The 16498-nt window shown below is 39.5% G+C and overlaps 1 protein-coding gene across 1 annotated transcript in view; it reads right to left on the bottom strand.

The window, feature by feature from the left end:
* LOC308063397 (uncharacterized protein) overlaps positions 1-16210 on the bottom strand; it is a 76466-nt gene extending 60256 nt beyond the window's left edge. Inside the window, exon 1 of the mRNA XM_080386325.1 lies at positions 3523-16210. The gene's annotated coding sequence lies outside the window, so the exon portion shown is untranslated. The remainder of the gene's footprint in view (positions 1-3522) is intronic.
* Positions 16211-16498: the final 288 nt, after the last annotated feature.

Here is a 16498-nt window from a genome sequence, read left to right as displayed (position 1 = left end):
ATCGGCCTTCTATTATTTCTGATACTTGCCAGAATTTCTAGCAGCTCCTTTGTCTAGTAAGGCTGTGATCCAACAGCTAACGTTTTATGCAGGTACAATTTTAGCCTTTTTTTTTTCCCCTTGTATATATAAAATAATTTGTTTGGGGTTTAGAGATATAATTTTAGATATATACACAGACATATAAAAAGAACTTGTGTCATTTTTTTCCTAGCTGAACCCTGCTTTGAGCATTTCTACCTTACTGAAAATGGGCAATTTTAAATGTAATAGTAAGCATCTCTTATGGTTATCTTGAGTATATTTTCCTTGGGTTTGGTAAGTATTTGATGCAAGTTGCTCCTCTGTCCCATGACAGAAGAGAAGTAGTGTCCAGGAGTGCGTGGTTTGCTGCAGAGTGGAATTGTTTATAGCATACACCCCAGGGAATTTTTGTACACTATTCCTTTCCGGGAGTAGGGCCACGTTCAAGATCATACAGAGAATAAAACAAAAGACTCAAGTCACACTTTGTGCAGGCAGGCAGGTTAGATAGCTTCCAAGATGAAAGGTTTAACTGAACTTAGAGTCAGCCACCAACATGCCTAGTTATTTTGCAGTACATTCACATGAAGGGAGAAGGATGACTTAAGAAGCAAAGTTAAATCATCACACTCCAAACATGTCAGAGCCCTCAGTCAAATTGTGTAGGCCTAGGTGATAAATTAATAAATTTAGATTACAAAAGCACTTGCCAAATATAGCTGGAGACTGAGGTCTTTGACTATAAGAATACAGAGTGTGGCAGGAATTGTATATACACATGAACTTCAGACCAGTACACATAGCTACACGGACCACTTGATTTCTTTAGCTACTTAACAACCTTTCAGCACTGAATAAGGATCTGTAAGATGTAACCATATGAATTTGAATGGCTTATTCTAAAAAACAAACAAGGAAAAGTGCCTAATTGCTTGTTTGAACAATAACTAGTATTTATAGTGGGGCTGCATATACAAGAGTTGCTGCAGTAGCTCCCTATTATTTACTGGTCTATTTATATACATATGGATAAATGTAACTTGCATGTGATTTTTTTCCTGAAAGCTTTCCTTCGCAATTTGGTATTGTGAATGAACAGTGCAGTGTCATTGAGATACTGAGAGATAGACTACAGATGAAACTGTATTCCTTGATGGCAGTCAGGACATTGCCAAAGTTTAAATATTTAAATAAATAGAAGTTGTGCTCCCCTATTCCTCCTTCCAGCAACTGTGCCAGTCCACAGGAACAGAAACCAAACCAAACCAAAAATTATTTTATCATAAGAAATCTTGAGTATTTTCCATTTGGGATACTTGCATAGCCATACTGCAACATTAGCACATACATACTTGCTAGTGCAACACATAAACCGCCTGCTTTTCTGAAGTGTCACTTCAGAGGCACTTGCAGCTGGTACTTCCACGGAGCTCTCTGCATGCGGCTCAATTAGAATGGCAGTAATAGTCTACAGATGTTTATCAAATCTACTGCAACAAGGAAGCTTCAGATTAACCACTGATTGCTTCCCTTTTTTTTTTTTTCTTAAACCATGTAAGCTTTTTATACAGAAATTCAACTGAGTAGAAATAGTGCAATCCCCTTATAATGCTTTATTTTGTAATTAACTAGCAAAAGGACATTGCACTAATACAGGAGGTGGCCATGGCTCTCATCCTGTGCCTGGACTAGTAATTCCTCTCCTCTAACTACACACGGTGATGGGAGATGATTGGAAATCTGTGTTTTGACTTCTTTTGAAGACCTAATAAATGGTTTGGTTTGGCTGCTCCTCCCTCGTGTCACAATGGCGTACATTTCACTATGATAAAACTAGTTGTAAGGACTCAGAAAAGTGAGTCTACTTGCAATGAAAATAAAGTAATGGCTGGGAGAACAGTAAGGTACACAACTGTGTGCAAAAATCATTGGCCTAAATCTTCATTAATCACAAAACACAATGTTTTTTGAAATATTTTTGACCTGGCCAGAGATGGGGAAAGTCTGAAGATTCATACAGGTCCACTTCTCAAGATTTTCAGTTTCATATATGAACTCAATATATGAAAGCAGTTTAGATATACAACACAGTGCTGGACAATTTATCTCAAAAAGTCTGATAATCCTGAACCACTAGCTAAAACAGTATTGCCAATTTTGTGAGCTGTCTGCAGCTGTGTAATAAATACTCATAAAATAAACAAAGCAAGAAGTTTAGATGAAGATCACAGAATATTTGTGCTAACTGACAATAATGGAAATGGTTTAGGCCAACTGCTGTATTTTGTTATTTTGGTTTTCAGACAAACATCATCCAGCGTGTACCGGAGCTAGTCAACAGCTGACACTTCAACACATTTATAAAAGAAATCCTATAGTTCTCAAAAAAAAAATAAAAAACCCTGTTGTTTCTTCCAAAACATGTTGGCCTTGAACTTTTTTTGTACTGCATCACAGATTTACTTCCAGGCTTTAACCGGTATTGAAAAATGCCACAAACTAAATAGGCAAACTGTCATTGGAATAAAAGCCACTTCTGTTCTGTTAGACTGCATGAAAAATAGCTTCGTGTCACTGGAGTACCACAGACTGTTTGAAGAAATGCTTTCCCAAGGTTTTCAATGCATTCTTAAAACAATCAAGTGGTACTTCACCAAATTTCCTTTGGTCCCACAGAATTGTAAAGGACACTTATTTGTGAAAAATGAAATCATTAAACAACCAAACTTCTCCATTTTATAAAGAAGTCTTAACTCTTCATCTCTTTCAGTCTACTTAGCAATAGGCAACTGGTTATAAACCCTGTTCCTACAGAAGGGAAGTAACTCTCGAGATCAACTTTTCACCTGAAGAAACTGCAAGTAATCTGTTTCAGCATAGAAAAGGGCGGTTAATACCTGCAATGCTGCTCTGGATCTTTGTTTTCTCCTTGCTCTTTTCTTCTCAACACCAATAGGTTTATAAAACAAACAAACCACTCCTGCAGTTACAGTGTCTTCAAACATGCTTTCAACCTTTTCCTTTGTAGTGCTTTGTTCTTCACCACCTGCTCAGCTGCTGATACAGTTTTATACACACCCAGTATGCAGGTCACACACTGAACATGCCAGGCAAGCCTGGGTCAGAGCAGCAGACAGAAAAATCTGCTTCCAAAGATAAGCTGAAAAGAAAGCGCTTTCTCTCCCCTGTAGTTCAGTTTATGCACTGAAAAAAAAAAATGCATCAAAATGATTTTCTAAATTCCAGGGGCTTTGAGAAGTCTCTTACTAGGGGCCAAATGCCCCCCACTGGTCCACACACACTCGTGGATCAGTGTCTTAAGGGTCCACAGTTAACAAAGCATGCTTGGGTGGTTTTTTTGTCTTAAAAGGAACCTTAGCAGTTGCATTCATTTTAGGTATCAGAGGATGCTGTATGTTATATTTCAGTTACGCTTCCCAACTGACACCGTCATATGGTTAACACAAAGAGCTATTTTGCTGCAGTCAGATCTGTTACCAATATATGCTTCCCAACTGATTCTTCTGGCTTTGAATGGAGGAAGTTGTGTGTCCAGGTCTCTCCAGGGAAAAAGGGTGTCTTATCTCAGAAAATCAAAAGCAAGATCAGGGACTGGGCAAAATTACTGAAAAAAAATGAAAGAATTGTCAGAGTCCTGGGTTATGTGGCAAAAACTAAGGTTTTTTCCCTGAGGAATTTTGCTCCAGAAACACAAAGATACTATGTCACAGTTTAACCCTCCTTAGTTGGACAAAGATATAACTGAAAACTATAAACTGCTCCAACAGCCCAAGCAGTTACTTGATAACAATCTCCGCTTTCGGAAATACATATCAAAGGCTTTTACGAGCAGAAATTAAATCTGTGCAGGACACTTAAAACATACAAACATTAAACCCATTTTAGAGATATGGAAACAAAGATAAAGATGATGTGAGGCAGGCACTGCAGCCGAAGAGAGGCCACAAGCAGAACTGAGGAACCTGGGCACTCGGTGCAGTGGGAGCACCACTGCATGCAGCGCAGCCACCTTAACAGCCTGCGGAAAACCAGCAGACTCACGCTGATACAGAGGGATCGCTGATACATTATGGATGAGCCGCTATTGACTTTCATATGAAGTAGCTTCATACTTTCATATGAAGTAGCACAAACCAGAAAACATAATGATATGATTTGCACTATGGTTTTGATAATGCAGTGAGACTAATTAAAAGCTGATCATTAACCACCTTTGCAAGTGCATGAAACAACTATTTAAGCAGAAGACAATAACCTTTTTAAAGGTCTACACAACCTAACATCCACGATTTTGCACTTTCTTTTGTTAAGTGGTTCCTTCTGCAATTAGTGTCAGTGCTGCTAGAAGATGAAAATGCTCCTCCGCAAGCAAGAGTCTTAGTATAAATCCATTGAATACTTTTTTGTTTGAAAGGGAAAGACATGGAGAATGAAATAGAAGAAAATGTGTCTCAAAACAAATCCTAATTTGTAAGCCACGCTAGTTAGTGAATGTTTACTGGCTTCATTTCAAAGATCTCCTTATACTCGTCTCCCCACAGAAGTGAAATATGGGGAGGGAGTTCAAATTCCCACCTTTTTAATTTGCCTGAGCAAAGCTGAATATCCCATTTTTCAAAGAATGAAGGAGAAAGGTGGCGCTGCCTCTTCTACATTCCAAAATCTATTCTTTCTCAAATATCTTTGGCTATTAGGAAGCAAACTTAGCTACTGATCTAATTTGTTTCAGCTTATAAGTACTAATACCCAAGCAAACATATGTTGAACAGGCTGGCTAAGAATATTTAATGAGAATTTAGTTACCGATTTGTAAATGAAAAGTGCAAATGTGGCAGTTGCCATAGATCCTTGTAGTTCCTTGCTGGCACTAAGCCCAGCTAGGCTTAAAAATATGCAACTTATTGATGGGAGAGAGGGAGAAAAAAATTTAATATTATGTGTAAAACCTGCTGTGAAAATACAATTCTGCATATGGATCATAATGTAAATTGTATGAGCAAGACAAAATAATTCTGAATGCATTTATGTATGCTTTGTCCTGATAGGATTAATGCAAATATTATAGTCACACCATAAATTCACAATGAAGTGAATGCCTACAGGCAATTCAGCTTCCTGTCCTTGGTAGCTGTGAACAGAACTGTGTCCTGTTCTACATTTGTCAGTAAATGAAATGGTGAGGAATAATCTCTTCACTTGTACCTACCTCTTTGTGACATTTCTCCCTTGGAAACAGGAATGCCCTTTATTGAAGAAACAGCCACAGAGAAGACACATCGTTTTCCCATTCCTGGAAAACAGAAGGAATGCAAGAGCACGCTACTGGGCCATTATTAAACCCTAATGTGAACAGAAATCAAGCCTACTGCATTAATAAATCACAATAAACTCTAGCACTCCCCTCCTCCCGCAATTAACAAATCCATTTCTGTAAACTCTTGCCTCCTTTTCCTTCCTAGCCCTTGACTGGGAAGTAGAGGCAGCCCTGAGAACAGGCCAGCTAAAGAGCTGCTACTGAAAGAGATTATTTCTCAGTTCCCCCAGTTCCGATCACTGGCAGGGAAGATTAGGCCCCGCAGAAGATATATGACTTTGAAGAGTTTTTTTTCTGGGTGACCTGCTCAGTGTGGCACTGTCCTAGCGAAATTTTTTTCCCTAATGCACAGTCTGAACCTCCCCAGCCTTGATTTGTGGTTGCTACCCCCTATATCACTCCTGAGAAGAACATGTCATCTCCAACTATTACTTGGAGAGCAGTTACAAAGCTGCCACTAGGTCACACTTTAACCTCCTCTCTGCCAAGAAGCAATCTAATCTGAGCTTCTCTTCACTGAGCAAGTACAGCTCCCTCAGCCCCTGATGTCAACTCATTCCCTGCTCCCCAGGCCAGCACAGCTTGTCCCTGCCATGTATTCACAGGCTACCTCAACGCAATAAAAAAAAAAACCCAACAACCAATCAGACATCAGAAAATGAAACATGGGATTAGACATTTAAACAAGCAAGTACCTCAACGCACTGCACAGACAACATTAGGACTTTTTAATTGTCCTGTACTTTCCACCTCAGAATGGATAGAGAAGTCTTGGTCTCCCTACAGACTTCCATCGCTTTAGACTTTCACTTTAAAATGAGTAAGAACGAGAGTGATGCTGTTTCACACAGACGAGAACAAAACCAGACATAACTGACAGCTGTTTTAGCAGACCTAGTGTCATAGCTAGGAGTGTGATTCTGTCAGTGGACTTGGTATTGTACTTTGTGATGTGGATTTTCATTGACCTCAGTAAGGATAAAATCCAGCTCACTGGAGCAGCCTTTAATTGCCGTTATTATCCGATTAGTTTGCAAGGGCCTCTTTTAAGTCACCACATGCTGGCCCGTGCACCAAACGCAGCACTAGGTGGGAGAAAAATCCATCAATACGGACCGTATCCAACACTTGCACAGTCTGCTTAGAGACAGGAACTGCAAGCAGAAGGGATCACTTCCGTAGCACTTATCACATCCTCGCAACGGTTTGCGAACCTGGGTTTTCCAGAGGCTTAAATTTTGGTCCCAGTTTGGCTGGATTTTCACAGTTATACAAAAAGCACAACTCCGCAGTTAGCGTAAGTTCCTCTTTTACAGATTTCATATCCCCACTTCAGGTCATAAACATACTTCAGACCTCAAAATAAAACCTCATAAAGAAGTTTTAAAGGAGGGAGGAAACAACATTCTTTTCTTTTTTCATTTCCAGACGTTCCAATTACTTTAGATGAAATACTTCCTTTCTTCGTAATCTCCAAATCTATCTTAAAAAAAAAAAAAAAAAAAAGAACAATCACACTAAGCATACACAAAATACTGGCATATACCTTAAGCCTGAGTTGTTTAAATTTGACAAAACTATAAGCATTTGAAGATATTTTTTCTGTAATGGAAAATTTCAGAAAACTTTAACTGGACATACTGCTGCTTATACCATACGTTCTAGACATAACCGTAAGGAATTCATAAAATATCATACAGAACTTTAAGATACTGAAATACAAAATCATTGAAGAGTGAAAACAGAAAAAACGGTATTTTCAAAAAAACCAAACTTTAAAATAAGTCTATATATTTTATACAGAAAAGTACATTTCCTGTGAGTGATCCCAGACAGACTTCGATTCAAATCACCTTTACGCACACCCGTGTCCCACGCAGAGCACATGGCCAGCAGGGCTGCCACAGGGATGTCCACGTGGTTACACCATCCCTGGCGTCCCACGCGCCCAGGGATACAGAGCGTGGGCCACAGAGGCACAAGTCCCCAGCTGTGCATGCTTCAGTGGCAGCAAGCGCTGCGGAGCCTCTTAGGGGCAAAGCCTTCAGGTTAAATAATGAATCTTCTACTTCCTCAGCTATGACTGAGAAAAGCTATAAAGCAATTGAGATTTTTACGTGTTTATAGGTATTTAGAAAAATGTTTATATATCCCAATTAAGTTTCTATAGTCCCTTCTAGTTTCTTCCATAGGATTTCTTCTCATCCGTAAATGGTTACATACCCATTATTAAAGCTGATTACACACCAAACAAAGCATCCGAGTGTAGTTATAAAATCTTTACAAGAAGCCATGATCTAATACAGGAGCTGTGTGGCTCATTAAGAATCTGAGGAATTACTCTGAGGAAATGGGACTGTTTTATAGAATATTATTTGTGTAAAAAGCATTTTTATTGAGTTTTTAAATTATACCGGCATATAAACTGCCAATTGAAACTGTCTATAAAGAACAAGTGATTGAAATGCTGGTGAACAGGCACAAATTATGAAGACAAGGGCTGAGAGATCAAATGAGTTACAACTAAACAACGGTATCTGAGGCGACAGATACTTTTTCTACAAGCAATAACATTTACCACAACTATCAGCTCAAGTCTATTTCCACCCCTAGCACCAATGAGTTCATTTAAAGTTTAAAGAACTTTAGAGGGTGCTTTTATAAGGATGATTTTGCCCAAGCAAAATAGAAAATGATGTTCAATGTCATTTGTCACTGGATCCCGTGGGGTCCGGGGAGACCAACCTGACTTGCTTCCTTCAGGCAACAGGCCAGCATTGAGTATATGAGGACTCGTATCGATTCAAAATTAATTTGCACAAATTTGTTTAAGTAAAAGTCAGAACCAAGTTTTCTTATAATGATGGGGGAGCTAGTTATTCGGACTAGGCAGAGCAACTGATGTTGTAGCTACTCATTTTACCAAACAGAAATAACTATTGACAAGACAGAGTTTTGTATTTGGTGGCCTCGTGTTTCTAGAAAACTAATCTATGTCAAAAGCCAGCCAGCTGAGTACCACAATCATATACAAAATCTTAGATGCACTCTTAATGAATTCATACTGCAAGGTTTTTCCTCCTCCCAGTAGGTCAGCACACCTGACACAAACTACATCAAATCTCATTCTACCAAACCCACATGTTTGCTGATGGAGTTCCTTTCTCTGGCAGCAGTGACACTTGTCACACAGGACATTTTGTGTCTCCTCTCCATTCCTTTCACAGAAGGCCTTTCGGTGCCACCTGCGACCTCAAGACTCCATCAGCTGACCTGTTTCTGGCAATGTTCAAAGCAGCTTTCATCAGAGCAGTGACCCACAAGAACGGTGTGAAGGCAAGGGAGTCGGGAGGAATAGCAAAGCAGACTGGCAAACATTCAGCTGCTGCAGTGATAGCTGTAAGTTAAGTTGTTCTAAGCAGATATTCTGATAAGGACTGGAAGTTCAGATGGTGCAGAACAACTGTGCAAGCTGTCCCGCTGCCTGTGAGCAAGTATGCTGCTCCAGGGCTGTGGACACTGAAAGCTTTCTGCAGGCTGCAAGGCTGATCTGATTTCAGGTGCCAAAGACAACTGTCCCCAAGCCTGGGGCTTCCAGAGGGAGGTTCGCTTCAGGCCCGTCACTTCCCACAGAGAAACACCACTGTCATATACCACAGTGACTTGCACCCTATAGTTTGAGTTTAAGGCTCATGACAAGATTGGTCACCACAGCTGTTACAGAACCGTCTCACCTTCGGAAGCATATGCTGCAGTGAACTTGTTCACCAGTTTCACTTCATTTTAATATTACAAAGGAAAAATCCCACAAGTTAAGTGCCGTAGTGTCTGGAGAATTAGGAGACGGGGAGAGAGAGCACAGGAGCTGCCAAGATGTTTTGGGTTTGGGGGTTTTTTGTTTGTTTGGGTTTTTTGCAACTTGCTCTCCACCGTGCACATCAGTAGAATATGTCCAGTAGCAGGATGACTTACGCAGATCATGGACAACTATTTAGCAAGGTAAAAATCACCTGTGCAGTTTGTCTGTCTTCAGCTGTCAGCTTTCTTCTTTACCTTTGCCACAAGGAAGCCCTCTGCTTCCTTTAATACATGCAGACGATCCTTTTAATAGTAACCAATATTGACATATCATATTTAACATTTCTAATGCTAATAAAAAAATTTTCTGTTTTTAACTTACTAATTTTAAAGCATAGCATTCTCAAAATGCCTCTATACTACCTTGATATAACCAACTATGTAAGAATAAACCCACAATCATCATAAATCATTGAACAAATCCCAATGACATTCTACCTCCAGCCTTACTATTTATCTTAAAGTGTTAATTCAATATGAAAAAAAAATATATAAACGATTATACAGCAAAATAGCAAATGGCAGTAAATCAGAGAACATCAGCACTTCTAAATAGCACCCCAGGGGCTGCCCAGCTTGCTTGACAGTTAGGCAGGATTGCAGCATGAGGCTTGCAACTTCAGACCTGACCCAGATTGGTAGCAGGGAAATTCACCCTTTCGGTTTCAGCTGAAGCCCATCTGTCCATCCACAAGAAAGGAAAAAAAACCCAAAGAACAGCTAACAAGAAGAGGTAGGGTTTTTCTTTTTCTTTCTAAGTTCTGTGTTACGGAGAGGGGAAGAAAAAAACAAAAACAAAACAAAAAGAACTGCAAAGCATGTGGCTTTTTTAATTAAGAAAAAAATATTTTCGCTGAATGCATTATAACCAGGCACTGTCTCATTGTGCCATGCAAAGCTGTCGTAAAAAAAAGTAGATATCCATGTATTTTAAACTCTGTCCTAAAATCATGTCCATTCCTATACTCCAAGAGTATAAAGCTAGCTCAATTGTTTCAAACCAAATTTTCTCTTACAGATCAAATTTTGAAGCTTATATTTTTCAATGATACTTCTGGTCTGGTTTATTTCTGAACATCACGAAATCAGTTAATTCCTTGTGTCACAAAGTGCTTTTGTTATTATATCTATCACCTTCTGTGAAGGATATTATTTGAAAGCTTGGGGAGTGAGGTATTCTCTTGCCTAAAAAATGTACTGGATAACAACTGTGAACTTTTGAAGACCTTCATACTGGGAATTTTGCAGAATTCCTGTTAATATTTTTTGTTGCGGAGAAAATACTTTTGTCTGATGAGTTCAGAAACCTGCACAGAACAGTATCCATCCACTGAGTATTTCTTCCACCCTTTGCTCACCAGATTTCTGAAGCAAATGTTTTATTAGCTATGAGAGAGACCTGCTTGGCTCGTTACTGGGTTTTTTAGAAAAATACATTTTCAAAAGTTACTATTTAAAGGCAGCTGCACTATACAGAATTAGTCATCTCACTGATGGATTTAAAAAGTGAAGTTTGGCTGCAAACTTGGGAAGCCTACATACAGCCCTCCTCAAGCAACTCCAGCAAACCTTTCTTTTTCTTTGAACACTGCATGCTAAAGAAGAAAATAAGGTCACAAGTAGAGATATCAAATTAATTGCCTCCCTTATCTGAAAAAGTTCTTCAGTACTGCTGACTTTCAATAGGCCACTAAAAGCTGTCTCTTCTAAGGCCACTTATCTTCAATTAGCTAGTGAGATACGCTACACAAAAGAAACATTTAGTGACCAAGTCTCTCAAATTGTACAAGTAAATTAAAATCCTTTTTAGAAATGCCACTATACTACTACTCTTCCCACCTCTAGGCTTTGCCCCTTCTAGTCATTCTTTTGTCTTCATTTTGACCTTCTGCGTGTGCGCTGTTTCTAGGTTTAGACTCAGTCTGGCCTTGAATAAAGAGCAATACTGTCTGCTGAAAGCTGAAGTTAGTAAAGCAAAGCGTATCAATCTATTCTTTCCATATACCCAAGATTTTATTATTTTCCTTACATCTTTCACAGAAATCTATGGGCATGAAGGTGTTCTCAGCGGCATGGACCAAAATACCAAGCTCACCTCAACTTAACAATTAAGACAGGATGAGTAGACTCATCCAGCACAGACGCCAACTCCCTCTTGATGCTCCCTATTTTCAGGTTAAGGCAGGGCAGCAAGGAAAAACCTTACACGTGCCCCTACATACATCTGTTTCTTTCACTCAAACATGCATCTGATTTGCAAACGCTCAATATTGTGTGGAGAATAATTTTCTTCCTACCATGCTTTTTAATCATTCTATAATTCTACACTGGGATCAAATTATTCCCTAAGATCTGTTAGATCATCGAAGGTCCAAAAGAGGATGTAGAACATCTAAACATTCCATGTTCTTTTGAAATTAGTGTTTCCTCTCCATTAAATCCTACAGGACATCTCTCATAAGGGGAGATAAGGGAAAAAATACCCACAAGCTCAAAGCACTTTACAGTACAAGACACTTAGCTTCAATCTCTACAGGAATTGCTAGTGAAAGTGACAGAATAAACACTATCTTCTCTTGGGTTTCATAAAAACTACTGACACCAGGATTTTATTATCAATCTGTCCTTGTTTTTTTTCTAAAAGTAGTCCAATGTGTAATAGTTTTTAGTACTATAGCCAGCAACAAATGAATACATTTTACAGACTCTGTCCTTTATTACTGAAAGATGACTTACTTTTTAGATTTCAAACTCAATCTTTTCCAGAGGACCTTTGTACAGCAGAGAAGAAAAGTCCATCCAATTTTTACTAGACAAGCTAAACAAGTCTCCCTTGGAAAGAATAATTTAGTTCAGACTAGGTTAGCATGAAGGCATACATGCTATTGTTCATGCCTAGAGCCTCAGGTCCTGACAGTATATTCAGACTCTTAACCAAATCCACCCCTCCCCCAAAAAATCCACAATTCACACCTATATAGTAACTTACATATGTTTTCCATAGATACAAATATATGCCACTGACATATACATAGCGTATGCACATATATAAAAATACAAAATCTTATAAAAAAACATCCCCTACACACACAAACTTAGGCCAAGTTCTGTTTTCTGCCATTCACCCAGCTTCAATCAGGATGAAAAATGCAAGTAGACTGGCCATCTTCCCCTTTCAGGGTCTACCACTTCCACACCAGAGAACATTTCTCCAGCATATTCAATATGCTCCAGAAAAAGAAGAATCAAGTCTCCTATAAAACAATAATTTTGTCTGTTTCTAGTCAGTCTTACAGATCCAAAGTGCCACCTGGAAGAACCATAGAATGGTTTGGGTTGGAAGGGAACTTTAAAGATCATCTAGCCCCAGCCCCCCTGCCATGGACAGGGACACCTTCCACCAGCCCAGGCTGCTCCCAGCCCCGTCCAGCCTGGCCTTGGACACCACCAGGGATGGGGCACCCACAACTTCTCTGAGCAACCTGTTCCACTCTCTCCTTACCCTCATAGTAAAGAATTTCTTCCTAATATCCAATCTAAATCTAGGTTAGACGTTTATCTACAGTTCATTTCTGCATTTACTGAGATTCAGTCAGGTATCTTCTTATCCACTTACCATACAATCACTAGCTAAATAAGATGAGCTTGACTTACATTTAATAAAATTGATTCAATATTTAACATCACACATCATGAAACTAAACCCTGAAATTGCAGAGAGCAGGCTACTCTTTAACAATACAGAACCCACTGCCATCTAAATCTACTGCAAACTGTTTTCAAGCAACTTGTGAACAATAATACTTTCAAGACAAACATTCTTTCCATTACACAAAGACTTATCTTACATTTCTGTAAAAATAATCACCTGAGAAATCCTCACACAGAACAGTATCCTCTGGTATACCTCTGGTAAACTTACAAAAGAATGTCTATTAAAATCAGATCCTCAACTTACTTCTATTGCTACTACTCATAACTATACATCCTTTCATTAGTTTCAATCACATTTAGTACTGGCAAAAAGCATTTATCTGCTAAGAAGAAAAAATCCTGTATGTACACAACAGGCCAATTTTACCAATGTCCCTGCCAACCACACAAAGGCCAGATGATCTTTGTGTTTTGAGGAAATCCTCCCGAGTCACAACGTAACCTCTAATCTGTGCTGAAGTTCTGGAGAGAGACAGTTGATGCTGCTCCAGATTTGTGACTATAAAGTGATTTCACAGCACGTTCAAATGGTAATAACTTTGGGAAACATTGTAAAGGTCTTGGTCCAAACTTTACTGACAGAGTTCAAATCCCAAAGAAAGTATCAATTTCCAGAATGAGCTACTCATCGAAGACTCTCCTAACATACTTACCCTTCAACTGCTCTAACAAATCCGAGTCACATGCCAAAGAATCTTTACACCAAAACCTAGAGATATTTACAGCACTGTCAGTGATATGATAAAAAAAAAGCAATTATTGAAATGAGACAGATTTCAGGAATGGTTGTTCTGAAGTTCTAGATGTGCTGAAATAAACCAGTATGTCATTCTCAATTTTCAGACCTTCAATTACTGACAAACAGGACATCCCTAGTGATGCGTGTCCTGAAATTGTCAGAGCCAGCAAGGCCTCTGGAAATGAATAAACAGCAGAAATGTGTGCCCTGCAAGGGAAGATTACACTCTAAAATATGTAATATGAGGGTAAGTTAAGAACCCAGTATAATCAGTGTTATTAATAAAGCTGGTAAATTTTTCTACACAGATGTTCCCACTGAGGAACGGGATTTAATCAAAAAACCCTTTTATTTTTCCAGGAAAAATGTTTGTCATGTTTTTCCATGGCAGAAAAACATTAAATGAAGGTAATTGAAAGTTCAGTTCTAGTTCTGTTTTCTCCAGAATGGTATTAAAACCTTTCCTTCCCTTGTGCACTCTAAAAGGGTGAGGAAAGGCAAAGAAGTTTTAAATGAAGGAAAACAGAACTTCAGCTGGAGAAGTGTTTTTAAAAAGAAGTTCCATTTTCATTAATTATATTTACTTCTTTCATACGTCAAATGCAGAAAACCATCTTTTTCACTGCTCCACCCATCCACCAAAAGCTGTGGGTAGCCCAAGCTTAACAAAAGCTTTTTTTTTTTTTTTCTTCCCCCCCAAGAAATAAAACTGAACATTACTGCCACTTACTGAACAATCAAGACTTGCTAAATGGAAAGCTGTTATTTACAGGAAGCCTTTCAAGGCAAAAGAGACAAGAGCTTCAAGCAGGGGAACTGGCGTTTGTTTGTCCCGTAAATTTGGTGAGCATGCTGAAGTAACAACCACTACTGTAAACGCTACATTTTATAATACTGTATACGATACAGCGCTGGGCCTGTCACTCTGCCAAAGTACCACCAGCTGCAGGGAGAGGTGAACGTGGGTCCTGAGTAAGACTCCTCACATCTGCCCTAAGTTCTCAGCACATGACACTAAGGCCATTCCCCTCCAGGGGAAGTCTTCTATTGCCACCAATTAAATTAGTTTGGCAAATACCTCCACTGCATATTAAAAGCTCAAGAGCTAAATATGCATGATGGGGCAGTGGTTTACCAATACTTTACAGAACATTTTTCACTTCATCTCTTTTTTTTGGTGAGAGTGGAGAGCAGTAGGTTGCTGAAAAACTGAATACCAAAATCAAGCTAAATCAAGCTTTCAAAGAACACCAGGCCAGAACCCACGTGAATAGGCTCAGTTGTGCCCCTTCGTACGCTCCCAGGCTTTACAGCCTTCACTTGCACAACCACATACTTATTTTCTACTGGGCTCCCTCCTTACATTGTACATGACAAGCACAATACAACTGTAAACATGCCGTTGCCCAACACCTGAATGCTCCCTTTTGAAACCCTCATTTTTATCAGTAATGTATTTGGTACACCTTATCAAGGTCCCTAAAAATAATGCAGATGGAAACCTGTATTATGCTGCTGACAGATCATTTTTCTCAGTCTAAGTGTGTAAGTATTCTTAGGACTGGCAAGAACATTACCATATCTCCAGTGTAGAAGGACGAGATTGATGCTGTGTTGTCAGGCAACCAATTGCAAACTAAATATAACGCTTCTCAACATGTGTATATCTCAAATTCATTAGACACAGAAACTAGAGAAAAGAGGTTACGTAACAGAAAATATAACCACCAGCTTTTTTGAAATCAATGTAACATTAAAAGCACATTTGACAATGCAATTAGCTAAGACTGAATCTTGTACATTGACTATGAATATTCTTCTACAAAGTGTGCAATCCCTAATAAACATGAATGTCTCATTGCATACACTCTCAATTAATATCAAGCTTAAGCATGTGTGATGTGTGAAGAAGCCTACACTCAAAAGAAAGTGTCAAGTGTATATATTTAGATTGTTTTTTCCTGCTAGTCTGATCATAGAAATTTAAGCTTTTTACACACTAAATGTGTATCATGAAATTTACTTAGACTGCAGCATAATCATCCCTCTATTATTGGATAGCCAAAATGTTACAGTGAATTGATGAGAAAAGTCAGCTATAGTATTAGGCAAATGAAACACTTATTGCAGGGGGCTGCAATAACAACATCATATAGTAAGTTACATGCACCAACATGATCCCATTTTCTAGAAACAAAAGGAATTGTAGATAGTGGTGATACTGACATACTAAAGCTTATTCCATTAGAAGCAGATGCACTCAAACTAGAAGAGAGATCTGGCAACATTTGAAACCACAACTTCAAACCTGAAGAGGTACAATGTCACGAAGATGCTCCGAGGGCTGGAGCTGCTCTCCTGTGAGGACAGGCTGGGAGAGTTGGGGCTGCTCAGCCTGGAGACGAGAAGCTCCGGGGAGACCTCACAGCAGCTGCCCGTCCCTAAGGGAGCCTACGGGAAAGTGGGGAGGGACGTGTTACATGGGCACGTAGCGGTAGGACAAGGGGGAATGGCTTTCAGCTGGAAGAGGGTAGGCTTAGATTAGATGAGGAAGAAATTCTTCCCTGAGGGCGGCGAGGCGCTGGCACAGGGTGCCCAGGGCAGCTGTGGGTGCCCCATCCCTGGCAGTGCCCAAGGCCAGGCTGGACGGGGCTGGGAGCAGCCTGGCCTGGGGGGGGGGGAGGGTGTCCCTGCCCGTGGCAGGGGGGCTGGGGCTAGATGATCTTGACGATCCCTTCCACCCCAAACCATTCTGTGATTCTATGACATCACGCTAATTCACTCATATTATAATCACACTGGTGCACATTTCTACTGCAACTGAGGGA

The sequence above is a fragment of the Falco punctatus genome (assembly GCF_963210335.1).
Source record: "Falco punctatus genome assembly, chromosome: 4".
NCBI classification, from domain to species: domain Eukaryota; kingdom Metazoa; phylum Chordata; class Aves; order Falconiformes; family Falconidae; genus Falco; species Falco punctatus.
This window is presented reverse-complemented; position numbering and strand designations above follow the sequence as displayed.